This window comes from Eurosta solidaginis, chromosome X (genome assembly GCF_040869045.1).
Source record: "Eurosta solidaginis isolate ZX-2024a chromosome X, ASM4086904v1, whole genome shotgun sequence".
Lineage (NCBI taxonomy): Eukaryota > Metazoa > Arthropoda > Insecta > Diptera > Tephritidae > Eurosta > Eurosta solidaginis.
The window spans coordinates 24,665,810-24,689,404 of record NC_090324.1 but is presented as its reverse complement, the minus strand read 5'-3'; positions in this window follow the sequence as shown (position 1 = coordinate 24,689,404).

The following is a 23,595-nucleotide window of genomic DNA, read 5'->3' as shown; positions in this document are numbered from 1 at the left end:
ACATGGTAACTGGATTGGTTTATTGACGCAAAATATAACTTTGGAAAAAACTTTGTAAAATAGGTGTGACACCTACCATATTAAGTAGAAGAAAATGAAAAAGTTCTACAAGGCGAAATCAACAGCCCTTGGAATCTTGGCAGGAATACTGTTAGTGGTATTGCATATATAAATAAATTAGCAGTACCCGACAGGTGATTTTCTGGATCACCTGGTCCACATTTTGGTCGATATCGCGAGAACGCCTTCACATATACATCTAAGGGCCACTCGCTTTTAAAACCCTCATTAATACCTTTAATTTGATATCCATATCGTACAAAAACATACCAGAGTCACCCCTGTCCCACCCTAATGACGATATCTCGAAAAGGCATCCACCTATAGACCTAATGCCCACTCCCTCTTAAAATGCTCAGTAACACCTTTCGTTTGATACCCATATCGTACAAACATTCTAGAGTCACCCCTGGCCCACCCTAATGGCGATATCTCGAAAAGGCGTCCACCTATAGACCTAGTGTCCACTCCCTCTTAAAATGCTCAGTAACACCTTTCGTTTGATACCCATATCGTACAAACATTCTAGAGTCACCCCTGGCCCACCCTAATGGCGATATCTCGAAAAGGCGTCCACCTATAGACCTAATGCCCACTCCCTCTTAAAATGCTCAGTAACACCTTTCGTTTGATACCCATATCGTACAAACATTCTAGAGTCACACCTGGCCCACCCTAATGGCGATATTTCGAAAAGGCGTCCACCTATAGAACTAAGGATTACTCCCTTTTAAAATACTCACTACCACCTTTCATTTGATACACATATCGTACAAACACATTCTAGAGTCACCCTGGCCCACCCTAATGGCGATATCTCGAAAAGGCGTCCCACCTATAGACCTAATGTCCACTCCCTCTTAAAATGCTCAGTAACACCATTCGTTTGATACCCATATCGTACAAACATTCTAGAGTCACCCCTGGCCCACCCTAATGGCGATATCTCGAAAAGGCGTCCACCTATAGACCTAATGTCCACTCCCTCTTAAAATGCTCAGTAACGCCTTTCGTTTGATACCCATATCGTACAAACATTCTAGAGTCACCCCTGTCCCACCCTAATGGCGATATCTCGAAAAGGCGTCCACCTATAGACCTAATGCCCACTCCCTCTTAAAATGCTCAGTAACACCTTTCGTTTGATACCCATATCGTACAAACATTCTAGAGTCACACCTGGCCCACCCTAATGGCGATATCTCGAAAAGGCGTCCACCTATAGAACTAAGGATTACTCTCTTTTAAAATACTCATTACCACCTTTCATTTGATACCCATATCGTACAAACACATGCTAGAGTCACCCTGGCCCACCCTAATGGCGATATCTCGAAAAGGCGTCCACCTATAGACCTAATGCCCACTCCCTCTTAAAATGCTCAGTAACACCTTTCGTTTGATACCCATACCGTACAAACATTCTAGAGTCACCCTTGGTCCACCTTTATGGCGATATCTCGAAAAGGCGTCCACCTATAGAACTAAGGATTACTCCCTTTTAAAATACTCATTACCACCTTTCATTTGATACCCATATCGTACAAACACATTCTAGAGTCACCCTGGCCCACCCTAATGGCGATATCTCGAAAAGGCGTCCACCTATAGACCTAATGCCCACTCCCTCTTAAAATGCTCAGTAACACCTTTCGTTTGATACCCATATCGTACAAACATTCTAGAGTCAGCCTTGGTCCACCTTTATGGCGATATCTCGAAAAGGCGTCCACTTATAGAACTAAGGATTACTCCCTTTTAAAATACTCCTTACCACCTTTCATTTGATACCCATATCGTACAAACACATTCTAGAGTCACCCCTGGCCCACCCTAATGGCGATATCTCGAAAAGGCGTCCACCTATAGACCTAATGCCCACTCCCTCTTAAAATTCCCAGTAACACCTTTCGTTTGATACCCATATCGTACAAACATTCTAGAGTCACCCCTGGCCCACCCTAATGGCGATATCTCGAAAGGGCGTCCACCTATAGACCTAATGCTCACTCCCTCTTAAAATGCTCAGTAACACCTTTCGTTTGATGCACATATCGTACAAACACATTCTAGAGTCACCCCTGGCCCACCCTAATGACGATATCTCGAAAAGGCGTCCACCTATAGACCTCATGCCCACTCCCTCTTAAAATGCTCAGTAACACCTTTCGTTTGATACCCATACCGTACAAACATTCTAGAGTCACCCCTGGCCAACCCTAATGGCGATATCTCGAAAAGGCGTCCACCTATAGACCTAATGCCCACTCCCTCTTAAAATGCTCAGTAACACCTTTCATTTGATTCCCATATCGTACAAACACATTCTAGAATCACCCCTGGTCCACCTTAATGGGGACATCTCGAAAAGGCGTCCACCGATGGACCTAAGGCCCACTCCCTCTTAAAATGCTCAGTAACACCTTTCATTTGATACCCATATCGTACAAACAAATTCTAGAGTCAGCCCTGGTCCACCTTTATGGCGATATCCCTAAATGGCGTTCATCAATAGAACTATGGCCTACTCTCTCTTAAAATACTCTTTAATACCTTTCATTTGATACACATGTTATACAACCACATTCCAGGGTTACCCCAAATTGATTTTCCTTATTTTGTCTCCATAGCTCTCAACTGAGTATGTTATGTTCGGTTACACCCGAACTTAGCCTTCCTTACTTGTTTTTCTTTAATTTTATTTTTTACTGTTTAGTTCGTTTTATTAACAAGTAATAGAAGCTTGTTCTTAGAAAAGCCTTTTTCTTAAATTTAATTTAAATAGGAATTTTTTTTAATTTTTAGTAGGGTAAAATATTGTTTAAATTAGTTACCTAATCTTTACTTAGTTATTTGTAACGTTTCTCATTCTATCCATTTCTTTTAATGCATCAACTTACTTTTTAGTTAATTTTATTAGCCAATAATAAAAGCTTATTTTTAAAAAAGTTTTTTTCTTTAATTTTATTTTTTTCTTTAATTTTATTATATCATAATCCGAATATATTGGGGCATATTCATAATCGAAATAAAATGTGACTAAGTTAGTTGAAGCATTTTTGACAGAGAGCACATATAAAATTATGTCAAACAGTGTTAAATAACTTAACTTTGCCTATGGCGCGTTCAGTTTACAACTACTTATTGCAGATCTCTCATCTGCGGGTTAAATCTGTTTTAAAATAAAATTCTACTTTCGCTTAGCTAAAATTCCATCGCCAAAAATCTGTAGAACAAAATCAAGTGCGCAGAAAAGTATGCAACACTTACCGATAACAGCTTAACGGCGTTACCGTTCGTTGTATCACAGAATTTTTACACTTTGAAAATGACGACTGTTGTTTGCAAGGTTGCATTCCTTTGAGTCTTCGTTTTCACCATCTGGATTAACAAAGTCATGAGCCTGGACATTCGTGCAATTTTAGTGATGTAAATTGCATGGCGCCAGCGCCAATGCGGTGCCAGCTCAATGGTAGCTCATTGACGAAATGACTCCAATCGAATATTTGACGTTACTTAGTAGTGAGTGCGTAGTACATTTCACTTGCGCTATTGAGTTAAACGACTTTTGTGTGTCAGGCACGAGTTTGGTGTTATTGGCGCTACTGGCAATGATGACAAAGAGCTGATGGCGGTAGCGCTGGTAGTTCAGCTTTTGAGTTGTATATTTTAAATCTAATGCACAATTAATATGGGTGTGTTTGAGCGGCCAAATAATAACAGTAGTATTGCTAAAGTGCTGCTAAGCATCTGCTAAGTTGATGGAATGTCGCTAATTTCCTAGCGACTATTAATAGATTGTCAATATTTCGTTCAACGGGCACGCGTAATTGCTCAAATTTTCCAAGTTTTTCCATTCTTGATTTAACTTAAGCTGTTATGCCAATATTTTTCTGCCAGTTTTTTTCAAATACGTAATTTTTCCAAAAGCAAAATAAATTATAGAAAAGATTACAGAGTTAAACAGTCTTGTTGGTTATACACAGAAATACAACAGAGGGTTGTGTCTCGGCTTTTCGCAAGCGTTGAGATTCACCACGGGTGACACGCGTGATTCACCACGTCCAAATATCACAATCCACGGATAGGTAGGTACCGGCGGGTTTGTATGGGACTTAGGCTGTTATGCCAAAGTATATAAAAATCTTTACCGATAACTGTGTTATCGATTAATTTATCGAATTCTAACAAAGTAATATTGCATTGTCATCGGAGCTATACATGTGTGCAAAATTTCAGCTCAATCGGACACCGGGAAGTGTATCAAATTTAACTTGCAAGATTCCATTACAGACAACAAAAGTGAAACTAAATAAAAGCTTATAAAAATAGGTAGGTACTTTGTGTGAGGATGCAAAGCATCACGTTTTTTGTGGTCTGCATGTAAAAACTATGACTACGAAGCACGTATTTCAAAAATATATGACGTAAATGTAACTATTTGATGAAATTTGATGAATTTTGAAGTTTCTAGCCGTAAAAAATGGGCAAAAATGACAGTTTATATGGGGTATATAATATATATACCACCGATCGCTATGATCTTTTCAGACAACAATATATGCTATATACGTAAGCATTTCGTGAAACTTGAAGCTTCTAGCTGTTAAAATGGGGCAGAAATTGCGTAAAGTTTCTTATCTGAACAATCGGTTTTATGAGATATATATTATACATACAACCGATCTCTATGATCTTTTCAGACAACAATATATGATATATACGTAAGCATTTGCTAAAACTTGAAGCTTCTAGCTGTTAAAATGGGGCAGAAATTGCGTAAAGTTTCTTATCTGAACAATCGGTTGTATGAGATATATAATATATATATATATGAGATATATATATATATATATGAGATATATACACCGATCTCAATGATTTTTGCAAACATCAAAATATGCTATATACGTAAGCATTCGGTGAAATTTGAAGCTTCTAGCTGTTAAAATGGGGTAGAAATTGCGAAAAGTTTCTTATTTGAACAATCGGTGGTATGAGATATATATTATATATACAACCGATCTCTATGATCTTTTCAGACAACAATATATGATATATACGTAAGCATTTGCTAAAACTTGAAGCTTCTAGCTGTTAAAATGGGGCAGAAATTGCGTAAAGTTTCTTATCTGAACAATCGGTTGTATGAGATATATACTATATATATATATGAGATATATATATATGAGATATATACACCGATCTCAATGATTTTTTCAGACATCAATATATGCTATATACGTAAGCATTCGGTGAAATTTGAAGCTTCTAGCTGTTAAAATGGGGCTAAAATTGCGAAAATATTTATATATACTATATATACCACCATATATATACTATATATACCACCGATCTTTATGATTTTTTCAGACAACAATATATGCTATATGTGTAAGCATTCGTTGAAAGCCTCTAGCTCTTAAAATAGGGCAGTAATTACAAAAGGTTTCTTATCTGAACAATCGGTTGTGGGGGATATATACTATATATACGACCAATCTCATCAATTTTTTCAGGCTACAATATGTGCAATATACGAAATTATATGGTGAAGGTTGAAGCTTCAATCTATTAAATTGAGTAATATATGACAAAAATCCTCTTTTTCTGAAAAATCGGTTGTATGGAGGATATATGATATAGTGGTCCGATGCGGCCGGTTCCGACAAATGTCTAATCGGACACCCAAATACACCCGCTCACCAAATTTTATCAAGATATCTCAAACATTGAGGGACTAGTTTGCATACAAACAGACAGACGGACGGACGGACATGGCTGAACCAACTCAGCTCTTCATCCTGATTATTTCGGTATACTTAATGGTAGGTCTATCTATTTTCCTTTAAGTACTTACAATTTTGGGTTTCGTGACGAAATTAATATACCATTTCATTTTCATGAAAGGTATAAAAATAGGTAGGTACTTTGTGTGAGGATACAAAGCTTCACGTTTTTTGTGGTCTGCATGTAAAAACTATGACGACGAATCACGTATTTCAAAAATATATGACGTAAACGTAACTATTTGATGAAATTTAATGAATTTTGAAGCTTCTAGCCGTAAAAAAGGGGCAAAAATTACAGTTTATATGGGGTATATAATATATATACCACCGATCGCTATGATTTTTTCAGACAACAATATGTGCTATATACGTAAGCATTTGGTGAAACTTGAAGCTTCTAGCTGTTAAAATGGGACAGAAATTGCGCAAAGTTTCTTATTTGAACAATCGGTTGTATGAGATATATACTATGTATACCACCGATCTCAATGATTTTTGCAGACATCAATATATGCTATACACGTAAGCATTTGGTGAAATTTGAAGCTTCTAGCTGTTAAAATGGGGTAGAAATTGCGAAAAGCGTCTTATCTGAACAATCGGTTGTATGAGATATATACTATATATATATATGAGATATATATATATATATGAGATATATATATATATATGAGATATATACACCGATCTCAATGATTTTTTCAGACATCAATATATGCTATACACGTAAGCATTTGGTGAAATTAGCTTCTAGCTGTTAAAATGGGGCTGAAATTGCAAAAAAAAAAATATATATATATACTATATATATATACTATATATACCATCATATATATATTATATATATCACCGATCTCTATGATTTTTTGGCACAACAATATATACTATATACGTAAGCAATCGGTGAAATTTGAAGCTTATAGCTATTAAAATGGGGTAGAAATTGCGAAAAGCGTCTTATCTGAAGAATCGGTTGTATGAGATACATATTATATATACAACCGATCTCTATCATTTTTTCAGACAACAATATATTCTATATACGTAAGCATTCGGTTAAATTTGAAGCTTCTAGCTGTTAAAATGGGGCAATTTTAGCCCCAGATATATATACTATATATATATACTACATATACCACCATATATATACTATATATACCACCGATCTTTATGATTTTTTCAGACAACAATATATGCTATATACGTAAGCATTCGTTGAAATTTGAAGCCTCTAGCTCTTAAAATAGGGCAGTAATTACGAAAAGTTTCTTATCTGAACAATCGGTTGTGGGGGATATATGCTATATATACGACCGATCTCATCAATTTTTTCAGGCTACAATATGTGCAATATACGAAATTATATGGTGAAGGTAGAAGCTTCAATCTGTTAAATTGAGTAATATATGACAAAAATCCTCTTTTTCTGAAAAATCGGTTGTATGGAGGATATATGCTATAGTGGTCCGATCCGGCCGGTTCCGACAAATGTCTAATCGGACACCCAAATACACCTGCTCACCAAATTTTATCAAGATATCTCAAAAATTGAGGGACTAGTTTGCATACAAACAGACAGACGGACAGACGGACATGGCTTAATCAACTCAGCTCTTCGTCCTGATTATTTCGGTATACTTAATGGTGGGTCTATCTATTTTCCTTTAAGGACTTACAATTTTAGGTTTCGTAACGAAATTAATATACCATTTCATTTTGATGAAAGTTATAAAAATAGGTAGGTACTTTGTGTGAGGATGCAAAGCTTCACGTTTTTTGTGGTCTGCATGTAAAAACTATGACTACGAAGCACGTATTTCAAAAATATATGATGCAAACGTAACTATTTGATGAAATTTGATGAATTTTGAAGCTTCTAGCCGTAAAAAAGGGGCAAAAATGACAGTTTATATGGGGTATATAATATATATACCAGCGATCGCTATGATCTTTTCAGACAACAATATATGCTATATACGTAAGCATTTGGTGAAACTTGAAGCTTCTAGCTGTTAAAATGTGGCAGAAATTGCGTAAAGTTTCTTATCTGAACAATCGGTTGTATGAGATATATACTATATATATATATATATGAGATATATACACCAATCTCAATGCTTTTCAGATATCAATATATGCTATATACGTAAGCATTTGGTGAAATTTGAAGCTTCTAGCTGTTAAAATGGGGTAGAAATTGCGAAAAGTTTCTTATCTGAACAATAGGTTGTATGAGATATATATTATATATACAACCGATCTCTATGATTTTTTCAGACAACAATATATGCTATATACGTAAGCATTCGGTGAAATTTGAAGCTTCCAGCTGTTAAAAAGGGGATAAAATTGCGAAAATATTTATATATACTATATATATATACTATATATACCACCATACATATACTATATATACCAAAGATCTTTATGATTTTTTCAGACAATAATATATGCTATATGTGTAAGCATTCGTTGAAATTTGAAGCCTCTAGCTCTTAAAATATGGCAGTAATTACGAAAAGTTTCTTATCTGAACAATCGGTTTTGGGGGATATATACTATATATACGACCGATCTCATCAATTTTTTCAGGCTACAATATGTGCAATATACGAAATTATATGGTGAAGTTTGAAGCTTCAATCTGTTAAATTGAGTAAGATATGACAAAAATCCTCTTTTTCTGAAAAATCGGTTGTATGGAAGATATATGCTATAGTGGTCCGATGCGGCCGGTTCCGACAAATGTCTAATCGGCCACCCAAATACACCCGCTCACCAAATTTTATCAAGATATCTCAAACATTGAGGGACTAGTTTGCATACAAACAGACAGACGGGCAGACCGTCATGGCTAAATCAACTCAGCTCTTCATCCTGATTATTGCGGTATACTTAAGGGTGGTGTCTATCTGTTTTCCTTTAAGGACTTACAATTTTGGGTTTCGTGACGAAATTAATATACCATTTCATTTTCATGAATGATATAAAAATAGGTAGGTACTTTGTGTGAGAATGCAAAGCTGCACGTTTTTTGTGGTCTGCATGTAAAAACTATGACTACGAATCACGTATTTCAAAAATATATGACGTAAACGTAACTATTTGATGAAATTTGATGAATTTTGAAGCTTCTAGCCGTAAAAAGGGGCAAAAATGACAGTTTATATGGGGTATATAATATATATACCACCGATCGCTATGATTTTTTCAGACAACAATATATGCTATATACATACGTAAGCATTTGGTGAAACTTGAAGCTTCTAGCTGTTGAAATGGGGCAGAAATTGCGCAAAGTTTCTTATCTGAACAATCGGTTGTATGAGATATATACTATGTATACCACCGATCTCAATGATTTTTTCAGACATCAATATATGCTATACACGTAAGCATTTGGTGAAATTTGAAGCTTCTACCTGTTAAAATGGGGCTGAAATTGGAAAAAAAATATATATATATACTATATATACCATCATATATATTATATATATCACCGATCTCTATGATTTTTTGCACAACAATATATACTATATACGTAAGCAATCGGTGAAATTTGAAGCTTATAGCTATTAAAATGGGGTAGAAATTGCGAAAAGTTTCTTATCTGAACAATCGGTTGTGTGAGATATATATTATATATACAACCGATCTCTATGATTTTTTCAGACAATAATATATGCTATATACGTAAGCATTTGTTTAAATTTGAAGCTTCTAGCTGTTAAAATGGGGCTAAAATTGCGAAAAGATATATATATACTATATATATACTATATATACCACCATATATATACTATATATACCACCGATCTTTATGATTTTTTCAGACAACAATATATGCTATATACGTAAGCATTTGGTGAAACTTGAAGCTTCTAGCTGTTGAAATGGGGCAGAAATTGCGCAAAGTTTCTTATCTGAACAATCGGTTGTATGAGATATATACTATGCATACCACCGATCTCAATGATTTTTTCAGATATCAATATATGCTATACACGTAAGCGTTTGGTGAAATTTGAAGCTTCTAGCTGTTAAAATGGGGCTGAAATTGCAAAAAAAAAATATATAAAATATATATATATATATACTATATATACCATCATATATATATTATATATATCACCGATCTCTATGATTTTTTGACACAACAATATATACTATATACGTAAGCAATCGGTGAAAATTGAAGCTTATAGCTGTTAAAATGGGGCATAAATTGCGCAAAGTTTCTTATCTGAACAATCGGTTGTATGTGATATATACTATGTATACCACCGATCTCAATGATTTTTTCAGATATCAATATATGCTATACACGTAAGCATTTGGTGAAAGTTGAAGCTTCTAGCTGCTAAAATGGGGCTGAAATTGGAAAAAAATATATATATACTATATATATATATACTATATATACCACCATATATATACTTTATATACCACCGATCTTTATGGTTTTTTCAGACAACAATATATGCTATATACGTAAGCATTCCTTGCAATTTGAAGCCTCTAGCTCTTAAAAAAGGGCAGTAATTACGGAAAGTTTCTTATCTGAACAATCGGTTGTGGGGGATATATACTATATATACGACCGATCTCATCAATTTTTTCAGGCTACAATATGTGCAATATACGAAATTATATGGTGAAGTTTGAAGCTTCAATCTGTTAAATTGAGTAAGATATGACAAAAATCCTCTTTTTCTGAAAAATCGGTTGTATGGAGGATATATGCTATAGTGGTCCGATTCGGCCGGTTCCGACAAATGTCTAATCGGACACCCAAATACACCCGCTCACCAAATTTTATCAAGATATCTCAAAAATTGAGGGACTAGTTTGCATACAAACAGACAGACGGACGGACGGACATGGCTAAATCACCTCAGCTCTTCATCCTGATTATTTCGGTATACTTAATGGTAGGTCTATCTATTTTTCTTTAAGCACACACAATTTTGGTCTTCGTGACGAAATTAATATACCATTTCATTTTCATGAAAGGTATAAAAAGAGGTAGGTACTTTGTGTGAGGATGCAAAGCTTCACGTTTTTTGTGGTCTGCATGTAAAAACTATGACTACGAATGACGTAAACGTAACTATTTGATGAAATTTGATGAATTTTGAAGCTTCTAGCCGTAAAAACGGGGCAAAAATGACAGTTTATATGGGGTATATAATATATATACCACCGATCGCTATGATTTTTTCAGACAACAATATATGTTATATACCTAAGCATTTGGTGAAACTTGAAACTTCTAGCTATTAAAATGGGGCAGAAATTGCGCAAAGTTTCTTATCTGACCAATCGGTTGTATGAGATATATACTATGCATACCACCGATCTCAATGATTTTTTCAGACATCAATATATGCTATACACGTAAGCATTTGGTGAAATTTGAAGCTTCTAGCTGTTAAAATGGGGCTGAAATTGCAAAAAAAAATATATATATACTATATATACCATCATATATATATTATATATACCACCGATCTCTATCATTTTTTGACACAACAATACATACTATATACGTAAGCAATCGTTGAAATTTGAAGCTTATAGCTTTTAAAATGGGGTAGAAATTGCGAAAAGTTTCTTATCTGAACAATCGGTTGTATGAGATATATATTATATGTATAACCGATCTCTATGATTTTTTCAGACAACAATATATGCTATATACGTAAGCATTCGGTGAAATTTGAAGCTGCTAGCTGTTAAAACGGGGCTAAAATTGTGAAAATATTTATATATACTATATATATATACTATATATACCACCATATATATGCTATATATACCACCGATCTTTATGATTTTTTCAGACCACAATATATGCTATATATGTAAGCATTCGTTGAAAGTTGAAGCCACTAGCTCTTAAAATAGGGCAGTAATTACGAAAAGTTTCTTATCTGAACAATCGGTTGTGGGGGATATATACTATATATACGACCGATCTCATCGATTTTTTCAGGCTAATATATGTGCAACATACGAAATTATATGGTGAAGTTTGAAGATTCAATCTGTTAAATTGAGTAAGATATGACAAAAATCCTCTTTTTCTGAAAAATCGGTTGTTTGGAGGATATATGCTATAGTGGTCCGATCCGGCCGGTTCCGACAAATGTCTAATCGGACACCCAAATACACCCGCTCACCAAATTTTATCAAGATATCTCAAAAATTGAGGGACTAGTTTGCATACAAACAGACAGACGGACAGACGGACATCTCTAAATCAACTCAGCTCTTCATCCTGATTATTTCGGTATACTTAATGGTGGGTCTATCTATTTTCCTTTAAGGACTTACAATTTTGGATTTCGTGACGAAATTAATATACCCTTTCATTTTCATGAAAGGTATAAAAATAGGTAGGTACTTTGTGTGAGGATGCAAAGCTTCACGTTTTTTGTGGTCTGCATGTAAAAACTGTGATTACGAATCACGTATTTCAAAAATATATGACGTAAACGTAACTATTTGATGAAATATATTGCTGATTTTTGATAGCCTTGTAAGTAGTTATTATTGTAAAAAATTTAATGAGCTGATAGGCCTTAGTTAAATAAAACACAATATTTAAAGATGTGTTTTGGTTTTACTTCGTCGATATTTCGATTTCAGTCTGAAATCATCTTCAGGACTGTCAAACACAAATAGAAAAAAGGACTGTTAGAATAATATTCTATTTTGCATATAGGTATATAATAAAGGAACTTACACATATGACTATGTTTGATCGACTGATCAGATGTTCAAAAATTAAGTATAATAAAACATAAGAACGAAAGTAAACAATAGAAAATACCGCAAGTGTAAACAAATTTTTGCAATAACAATAATACATAGGACAAAGAACAATAAGACAGAAAAAAATGCATGAGCCATAACTATGGTGTTTAGTTGTTGTCATTGGATAAATTTTTAGCGGGATGTTGGCTGGACGCTGTTTGAATTTGCTGAGCACCGTGAAGGTTGCACTGCATGTTGTTGTTGTTTCAGCAATAGATGTCGATAGGCATATGCACATTGGTCCGTGTCGCTGTTAAAATTCATTCTCTTATCATTAGGTGTGCTCATAATATGGAGCATTTCCAAAGTAAAACGCTTATTATAATGTTTCTCAATATCCAAAATAGAAACATTTTTGAAGTCAGGATAGTGACCAGTATTCTTATAATGCGCTGTCAAGGCCGTCTTATTGTCTAAGCTTTATATTGGACTTATGACCGGAAATACTTGTCTTTAGCTTTAATTTGGTTGTCCCCACATATACCTTATCGCATAAGTGGGACCCGTCACCGGTGCATGGAATTTTATAAATGATGTTGGATTTCTCATCTTTCGAGATTCTGTCCTTAGTATTGCTGTAAACCTGTCGTAACGTATTGTTATATGTGAACGCTAGTGTAATTTTCTCTTTATCATATAATTGCGATGTCTTTATTCTCTCCGATATTCCTGGAACATATACTATAGACTTGTATATTTTACTTTTCTTTTCACGTGTTATCTCACCATTAGAGGTTCTAATTTTGACATTTCGTATGAGTTTGTTGATGAGATTACTGGGGAATTCATTTTCTTCTAGAGTTTTCTTTATAATCGCAATATTCTTTCCGTGGTATGTTCTGTCGCTGATAGTGAGTACCCTACTGATGTAGTTTTTGGCTGTATTTAAAATTGTTTTCCTTTCATGGTTTGAGTTGTATTTGATTAATCTTCCCGAAGCTGTGGGTTTTTTGTACTGGTCAAAATATATTTTATTGTTGTGCGTGTTTATTAGCGTGTCAAGGTATGGTAGTTGACCGTCTTTTTCGACCTCCACTGTAAATCTGATGTTCTTGTTGTAGCTGTTGAGTTCCTTCAGCATATTCTCTACTTCGTCCGTTTTGACAATCGCAAATAAATCATCTACATATTTAGTTAGTAGGCGTGGTTTACATTTGGCTTCCATCTCAAATCTTGTTAGCAGCTCTTCTATGACGATGTCTGCTATGACCGGAGAGGCTGGGGAACCCATGGACATTCCTGTCCGTTGTTCATATATCTTTTCATTGTATTTGAAATATCTATTCTCCTTTATACAAAATTTGACAATCGTTAAAAAAAGTTCCTTTGTTAACGTTGTGTACTCTTTTATTTCATCCCACTTTGAAGAAATGATTTCCAAGGCCACATCAACTGGAATGCTTGGGAACAGGGAGACTACGTCGAAGGACACCAAGCATTCATCATCATATATGTACGTGCCCCTCACTTTGTTTTTAAATTCTGCCGAGTCCTTAACATTATACTTGGACGACATAGTTACTTTTTCAAGAATTTTCACGACATATTTACATAAATTGTATGACGGGGAGTCAATCGAGGAGCATATAGGCCGTACAGGTATATTTTCTTTGTGGATTTTTGGTAATCCGTAAATTCTCGGTGTGTTTCCGTTTTTACATAGTAGACATTTCTTTTCTTGGGCATCTATATTGCCATTGTTGAACACTCGTTGTACTAATTCATTGTTTTTCTCCTGTAATTTGTTAGTCGGATCGCTTTTTAAAACCCTGTAGGTAGAGATGTCGTTGACTACCGTCTGTATTTTTGAGTCGTATTCTTTTATGTCCATGACAACCGTAACATTGCCCTTGTCGGCATTAAGTATGATTAACTGTTTGTTTTGTTTGAGGAACCGTTTTGTGTCTTCTAAGGTTTGGCATATAAATTTGTCTCGGAATGAAGTCGTCTTTTTCTTTAAGTGATCCTGTATTAGTGTCGTGAAATTATTTCTGGCTATTTCTTGCATATCTCTATCTTTTACAGTTTGTATGATGTTCTCCCCGTCTGCTATAAACTAAAACAATGGAAACTTCTCATTATCGGACGCAAGGGCGTATTTTGGGCCAAGGGATAATAGCCACTGTATGTTGTGTGGGATTTCTATCGGTGTTAGGTTTCGAAACCATTACCCTAATATTTAATTTTTCCATTTCTTTTTGTCTTAGTTTTTCGTACTTGTTGGTTTGTGTCTTTTTGATATTGTTGGTAAGTTTGTCCAGCAGTACATTTTCACTCTCGAAAAACTTTGTTGAGTGATGCAAGTCAAGTATATGAGAAATCTCTGTTTTCATTTTTTCCGATTCCCTCCTTTTTTGTCTTAGGAGTTCATGTTTGATACATGTTATGATGTTTAATAATTTTACTTGCTCTTTGCTAATATATGTGTACACTCTGTTGGTGAACTTACTTGGTATCCTGCTGCTGCTGGTGTTGTTGCTTATGATGTACATGATCGTTTTTGTTGCATCACTAATAAAATTCGGTGTTAGTCCGCTCCGCTTGCACCTCTCCAAAAACTTGGTCGACTGGTATAGTTTTGTAATTTGTTTGGTTATTTGTTGGTATCGTTTGATATACCTGTTGGTCCGATTATTGTATTTGTGTTTGATTGTATGGTACACTTTGAATGTGTTGATGTTTTATCGGTGTGCTCTCCGTTCAAACATATTGCTGATTTTTGATAGCCTTGTAAGTACTTATTATTGTAAAAAATTTAATGAGCTGATAGGCCTTAGTTAAATAAAACACAATATTTAAAGTTGTGTTTTAGTTTTACTTCGTCGATATTTCGATTTCAGTCTGAAATCATCTTCAGGACTGTCAAACACAAATAGAAAAAGGGACTATTAGAATAATATTCTATTTTGCATATAGGTATATAATAAAGGAACTTACACATATGACTATGTTTGATCGACTGATCAGATGTTCAAAAATTAAGTATAATAAAGCATTAGAACGAAAGTAAACAATAGAAAATACCGCAAGTGTAAACAAATTTTTCCAATAACAATAATACATAGGACAAAGAACAATAAGACAGAAAAAAATGCATGAGCCGTAACTATGGTGTTTAGTTGTTGTCATTGGATAGATTTTTAGCAGGATGTTGGCTGGACGCTGTTTGAATTTGCTGAGCACCGTGAAGCTTGCACTGCATGTTGTACAATTTTTCTCTAATATCAATTACAAAAACCATTGTATAAAGCAATATGAGCAAAGCTCGCTAATTAAATACATATGATCATATTGATATAATAGTAACAGCGGAAGTATTAAAAACAAATACTGTAAAAATCCGAACAAATGTTATTAAGCTTTCAAAAGCGCGCCTAAAAATCATATCCACACCATTAGGAATAAACTACATACAGAGTGTATGTGCCTACATGGTGATCAAAAGGAATATAAACAAAAAGGCAACTCTTAGAGACCAATTGTACAGCGAACAACGGGACATTCATATGGCTTAGCAGCTAAAGGCTTGCACTGATATGAATGTTGGAGATTCGAGTTCAACGCTCAGCTCCCGAAAAGCCAGCTGATGAAGAAGTGAAATACAGAAACATGTCCTAGTAACCATCGCCGTTTGTAAACTTACAATTTTTCTCTAATATCAATTACAAAAACCATTGTATAAAGCAATATGAGCAAAGCTCGCTAATTAAATACATATGATCATATTGATATAATAGTAACAGCGGAAGTATTAAAAACAAATACTGTAAAAATCCGAACAAATGTTACTAAGCTTTCAAAAGCGCGCCTAAAAATCATATCCACACCATTAGGAATAAACTACGTACAGAGTGTATGTGCACATGGTGATCAAAAGGAATATAAACAAAAAGGCAACTCTTAGAGACCAATTGTACAGCGAACAACGGGACATTCATATGGCTTAGCAGCTAAAGGCTTGCACTGATATGAATGTTGGAGATTCGAGTTCAACGCTCAGCTCCCGAAAAGCTAGCTGATGAAGAAGTGAAATTCAGAAACATGTCCTAGTAACCATCGCCGTTTGTAAACTTACAATTTTTCTCTAATATCAATTACGAAAATATATATATTTACTATATATACCACCATATATATACTATATATACCACCGCTCTTTATGATTTTTTCAGACAACAATATATGCTATATACGTAAGCATTCGTTGAAATTTGAAGCCTCTAGCTCTTAAAATAGGGCAGTAATTACGAAAAGTTTCTTATCTGAACAATCGGTTGTGGGGGATATATACTATATATACGACCGATCTCATCAATTTTTTCAGCCTACATATGTGCAATATACGAAATTATATGGGGAAGTTTAAAGCTTCAATCTGTTAAATTGAGTAAGATATGACAAAAATGCTCTTTTTCTGAAAAATCGGTTGTATGGATGATATATGCTATAGTGGTCCGATCCGGCCGTTTCCGACAAATGTCTAATCGGACATCCAAATACACCCGCTCACCAAATTTTATCAAGATATCTCAAAAATTGAGGGACTAGTTTGCATACAAACAGACAGACGGACAGACGGACATGGCTAAATCAACTTAGCTCTTCATCCTGTTTATTTCGGTATACTTAATGGTGGGTCTATCTATTTTCCTTTAAGGACTTACAATTTTGGGTTTCGTGACGAAATTAGTATACCATTTCATTTTCATGAAAGGTATAAAAACTATACTGTTACTGGGTACGACATGTGTTGATAACAAAAACAAAATGGTAGTAATATTGACCAATAATACACATTAACTTGATGTCCGTGAAAATTTAAATTGGGTTATTGAATCCAAGAACGACAGGATACTGAATGGAGGAAGATAAAAAGTTGCGCAATTCTTATTGTTCAGCAAGTGGACGCAAGGTTGCATGCTCACACGTTCCAGACAACAATTAGAACATTACAAAATGAGGATCCAAGCTATATGTAAACCTATTTGCGATTATGACAATTGAAAGTTAAAATCAATCAGCTAAGCAAGGAAAAATATATTTTGGGGAACATCAGTACTGGTATCCGGCTTTCTCCAAATACTCAGTATTCTGTAATTGTATTAAACAGTATTGCCAAGCAATAACGTAACAGACCAAAATTGCTTCCAATGCCTAAGATGAGCGAGCAAAATTGTGGTGTGAGTTTCAGTAATATTTATAGCGGGTGTTATTTGCTTTACTAGTATACTGAATTAATGACAGGCTAGAAAAGAATAATAAAATTCTCGGCATGATATCCATGCTGCATCACCAGCATTGTAGTTTTATCAAACTAGATTATTCATTCCCACATCTCCACTTGGGGAAGTTAGATGACACCCAATTAAACAACATCGGCAGGTGTGATGCGATATTAGTTTAATATGAATAACTCAATAAAAATTTACTTTAACACAACCAAAAGGTGTGCGGCAGCTAATAAAAAGCTAATTATTGATTCTACCTATGTGTGTGTACGTCTACACACGACCGTAATCAAATCAACGGAGATTTGGTGTTTGCATCTCAACATTTGTGAAGGCAATGGCTGGCCTTAGCGAGCCTTAGCTTGCAACAGCTGGCATTAGCTGACCCAAAAGCTTACATTAGCTAGCCCCACGTTGGGTGCGAAAAATTTATGTAAACTACTACGAAGAGAAGGGGTATATAATGTTTGTATGTGTGTGTGATTCCCCATACATGTACGCATACACATATGAAGAGGCATGTTGCCATTGGATGGAATTCTGGTAACCACACGGCAGTTGAGAGGTCACGGCGGGGGAGTCCCCTTGACCGTAGCTCTTTCGGGATGAGGTGGGTTTTTGCCATGTCTCAACCGACAGAACATACAGTTTAATTTTAGGACTCCAAACCAGAATCTAAATACAGGAGCTACCCTCCCTTAACTCAAAAACTAGATACATATGTACTAAACGAAACAAAAAAAACGAGATCGGTAACTAACCAACTCAAAAGAACCAATCAACGAACTTTAAATGCAAAAAAGGTGAAAGCGGGCATCTGTTTAATTGAATATTGAGGCGAGATTTAAGATGATAGTCGACACTCACTATCTTTACCCTACCCTACCATGATCTTCGATGTGAATATAATTCGAAGATCCCGATAAAACGTATACTACCAATACTACTACTCATCTACACAATTGCCTATAGGAACATACAAAAAAAACTTGCAGACTCATATTTTCGCATCGATAACAATTCAACATTTATTAAACATTTTAACTAACTGCCAAACTACAATAAAAATCCAATCCTTAATCTTATTTGGAACGATGTTTAGGATTAACCCTAGTTCTTAATATTCGTTACGAAAATATTCAAAATTTGTAGGACAACCCTAATATTACACGCTTATTACCGGCTTATATATAAGGTGTTATACTAAAGGGCAGATAGAAATATGGTTATAATTTAACTATCTTTGATGTGGCTAGTCATACCGTATCATACGACTTTAATTATATTTAAGGTTCATATTTATGTAAGCAATGTTACATGTTTGTTTTCATTTTTCCCTTATTTTTTTTTTAACTACAGCTAGGAAATGTTTATAGGCAAGTGCGTAAATGTGTATTTGCATGGACTAAGATCAGATGGGGGTATTCCATAACAAGTGTTATTTCTAACAATTAAAATTTATTTTTTTCTTAAGGTTTATAACTTCAATGTGGATTCAATATTTTGGATCGAAACCATATTTGAATAGACAACGTTTCCATTCTCTGGCGTAATAAATTAATTTAAATAAATTAACCTGGTTTTCAAAAACTATTAACAAAATGAATGACGTACCATGTACCTTAGAACATTCAATATCCAAATAAATTCATATCATCATAGCAGATCAATTGACAAAAGCATTATTGACTATAAGTGGTTTACTGAAAATACCAGGGCGTCATAAAAATGACTATGACTTTTATGACTTTATTTCCTTGTATTTTTGGGTAAACGTTTGTTGGTTTTTCTTTAACTTACATTTGGGAAAAATTCATATTTATGTGCATAAGTGTGTATGTAGGAAGGTAGACTAATATCGAAATTTTTGAACAAAAACGTACTCTACAACAATTTATCAATAGTCTATATTGTCACGAATTATATTTAAATTGACCCGGTTTGCAAAAAAAAACAAAGAATATAAAAAAACTTACGGACGAAAAATCATATGAGCAAAAGGAAATCAATAATCATATGGCAAAATTATATATATTTGCTAGCGTGAAATTACTGGACATATCAGGGCCTCATAGGCCAAGAACAAGCTATACTCTGCAATGAGTTTGTGTTGCCCCCTTTGATTTAGGTATGTATATGAAATATTTGTTTTCCTATTTTCTTAAAATGGTACAAAAAAAACATTCTATGCCGGTTCATAACTATGTAGATATGTATGTATATTTGCATCAGAGGGGCATTCCGCGATTATTTGGTTGATTTTACATAATAGAAAATTTTTTTTTGTTTTTGTCTAGGTTTGGTAGCAAAATTTACGAACTGTAACGACAAATACCACGATCGAAAATTCGTTGGTTCGAAAGAACGATAGACAGTACCTTTGCACATGCTAATTAGGATTGTCTCTTTTTTCTTTTTTAGGATTTTTTATACATTTTACATAATAAAGTAGTTTGTTTTGTTTGTATTCACGCAAACCAACTAAATAATTATTGTTAATAATTAAATCTTAAAGAAAAAATGTATGCTATTGAACGTAAATTTTTTTAACTTAACGTGCCCATCTCTGCCTTACATACATAGTTATGTAGACCCTTTTTAGCTACAAAACGATTTTTACGAATTTACATACATAAGTACGCACAACAGGTGTACCTATGTATGTACAACTTAACTTTCACACGTAGTGCGAAAGGTTTAAAAAAAATAAACCGTCTTACTTGGTGGTTCAAATCAAATCTAAAAAATCTCTATTGATCTTCTCTTATTTATAACTTATTTACTTACCACTACATACAATTGATTTGTGCTTAAGTTCAAAACAATGTGAAGCTTAAATGTTTACTTAAAACCAATTTCATCATTCGATGAAATAGGTTTAGCCTTGAAATGGCTTGCCCTTGAAAAATCAATAAAAATAGCCAAACGAATATTTGAGTTATTATTTACTTTAGCCTTTTCTGTTTAGATTAAAAAAGCAGAGCTTAGGAGATTTGAGATATTATCCTCTTTAGCTCTTCCTGTTTAGAATTAAAATATATGGTTACTAATTGCCAGTGTAGCAAAGACATATTTGAATCATATGCCTAAGTGGTTCAATGAAGCTATATTTGTTTACTTAGTGGGTAATCGCTATGGGTGGATGGTGGCGTTAACTCCCCCGCTTCTAAATCGAAGCGTCCTGTCTTCGAATATATAGTTGTAATGTGATTTATTTGATTTAACAATTTCATCAACATTTTTTCCTGTTCTTTAGAATTTTTCAACTTAATTTTAAAATCAATACATATGATTAATTTATAAATGAAATATATAATTACACTAATGAACAAAAGAGTAGTAAATGACCACCAAACGGGATTCCTTTTTATTTCTTGCTTAAGTGGCGTTAGTACATTAAAATTGTTCAACCTTAGATCTATATTTTTTGTTTCAACATACTGTTTCACAAAATATGGTTTAAATTGTCCATCTTTATGTTCTCCTGCAATTATTATGGCTCCATCTTTTACTATTCTTATGGGTTCATTTGCTTCACTTAATTTTGTACAGTTTGCTTGCTTATTATTTAATAAATTTGATAAGCATGTGACATTTTTTCCTATCATACAAAAAGCATTATTTAGTTCTCTTTTACAAAATTTAACGGAATAAAATCCATTGTGAAATTTTATTATTTCGTTTTCAATTAGCAATTTTCCATCACTTTGTGCTATAGCTATTGTTTTATACAATTTACACATCTTATTTACTTTTGGATATTTAATATAAACAACTTTTAAATTATTACTTTGTGCGATCTTAAATTCTGAAACATCTATAACGTCTGTTATCGTTACATTAATCTGCTCTTTATTTATTATTTCTTGAATTTCCGACATATTTAAAATTAAAGGGTTCAAAATTCCTGCTTTTGACAATGTAATAGTCTGTATTGTGTTTTCAAGTTCAGTGATTATAAATTTGTTTCTTTGTCTTAAAAAAGTCACTTCATTAGAGCTACCTTGTAGTTGTTTTACTATTTGTGTTAATTCCGTTATTGTTTTAAATATTTGAGAATTGGTTGTAAATTGTTTATTATTATTATCTATTAACTCATTTACTTTATTTGTTATTTGCATAAAATCGTCACGGTGAGGTGTACCTGTAACTCATTAATCCCCCTTTTTTGTCTATAATTATTATTTTTAATTGGTTTAATAATGTTTTTATCATTTGTATTTCAAAGTCCATTCCCAAATTGTCAATTAATTTCTCGTCAGATTCATATATTTCCACAACGTCATGAAACAATGATAAATTTGTTAAGTGATATATTGTTCCATAACTTCCAGAAATTGCTGCATCTTCCTCCTCCAACAATATATAATTTTCTCTGGTGTAATCAATTATGTCCGACGTGATAATAGTGAGATACAAAAATATCAATGATATTTGTATGAGTTTCTTCATTCCTATAAAATAACGTATTTAAACTTTAATATTATCCTTATGAATTATTCTGTTTCTATTCTGTATTTTAACTTTATTCCCCAAATCTTCTACTACTACCTGCTTTTTGTGCCTTGGTTTTAATTTATTTCTCTCTCCATATATTTTTTCATATATAACCTCGCCCCTGTGATAATTTTTCTGAAGCCTTTTTTTATTATGATGCTTTAACATATTTTTCTGCACCGATTTTAGTCTATCCCTTATATTAGCGTGAGTTTCTTTATTGAATAAAATATTACAAGGTTGTTTACCTGTTACTGAATGTATTGTTTTATTATACTGCTGTACCGCCCTCATAATTGATTCGAAATCACTTATTAGACAGGGCTCTTGTTTCAAACAACGGGAAATTTCTATGAGTGTTGAATGAACTCTCTCTATTTGGCCATTGCTAGTGCTGCGGCGTGGCGTACAGTAATAAATTTGTATATTTAACCTTTCCATTAGAGATTTGAATTGTATCGTACTCAAACCTGGTTCATTATCTAAAACTATACTTCTTCTATGAGTGTTGAATGAACTCTCTCTATTTGGCCATTGCTAGTGCTGTGGCGTGGCGTACAGTAATAAATTTGTATATTTAACCTTTCCATTAGAGATTTGAATTGTATCGTACTCAAACGTGGTTCATTATCTAAAACTATACTTCTAACTTCTGTGAATGTCTGTAGAAGTTCTAAAACCTTATTTTCTAATTTTACTTTATCTTCAATGTATTTCACCACCACATACTTAGAATAAGAATCCACACATCTCAGAAATTTCAATTTCTGCGCAAAAAAAATATCAACATGAAGTTGTTCCCCTTCTTTCTCTGGAATGAGTGCCTCACCTATCGGAATAAGTTTTGGGTGTCTTTCATATTTATTATTATTATATATATTAAAATTGTTTACATATTGCTTAAATTGCTTTATCATTAACGGCCAATAGTATTGCTGTCTAATTTGAGCTATATTTTCTCTATAATTCCTATGTGCCCTATTATGAGATTGTTCAATAATTATTCCTTGATCCTCTCTATTCGTTATATCATTCGGAAATGACTTCGAATATAGAAATTTCATCGTAGGGTATGCCTGCCTTAAAACATGTTTAATCTCATAAAGCACCTCAGGTGTGCAAAATATTCCTGTTACTATTTTTGGATTTAAATATTCCGTCAAAACTGGATTTATATTTTCCGGCAAGTCGTATTCGAC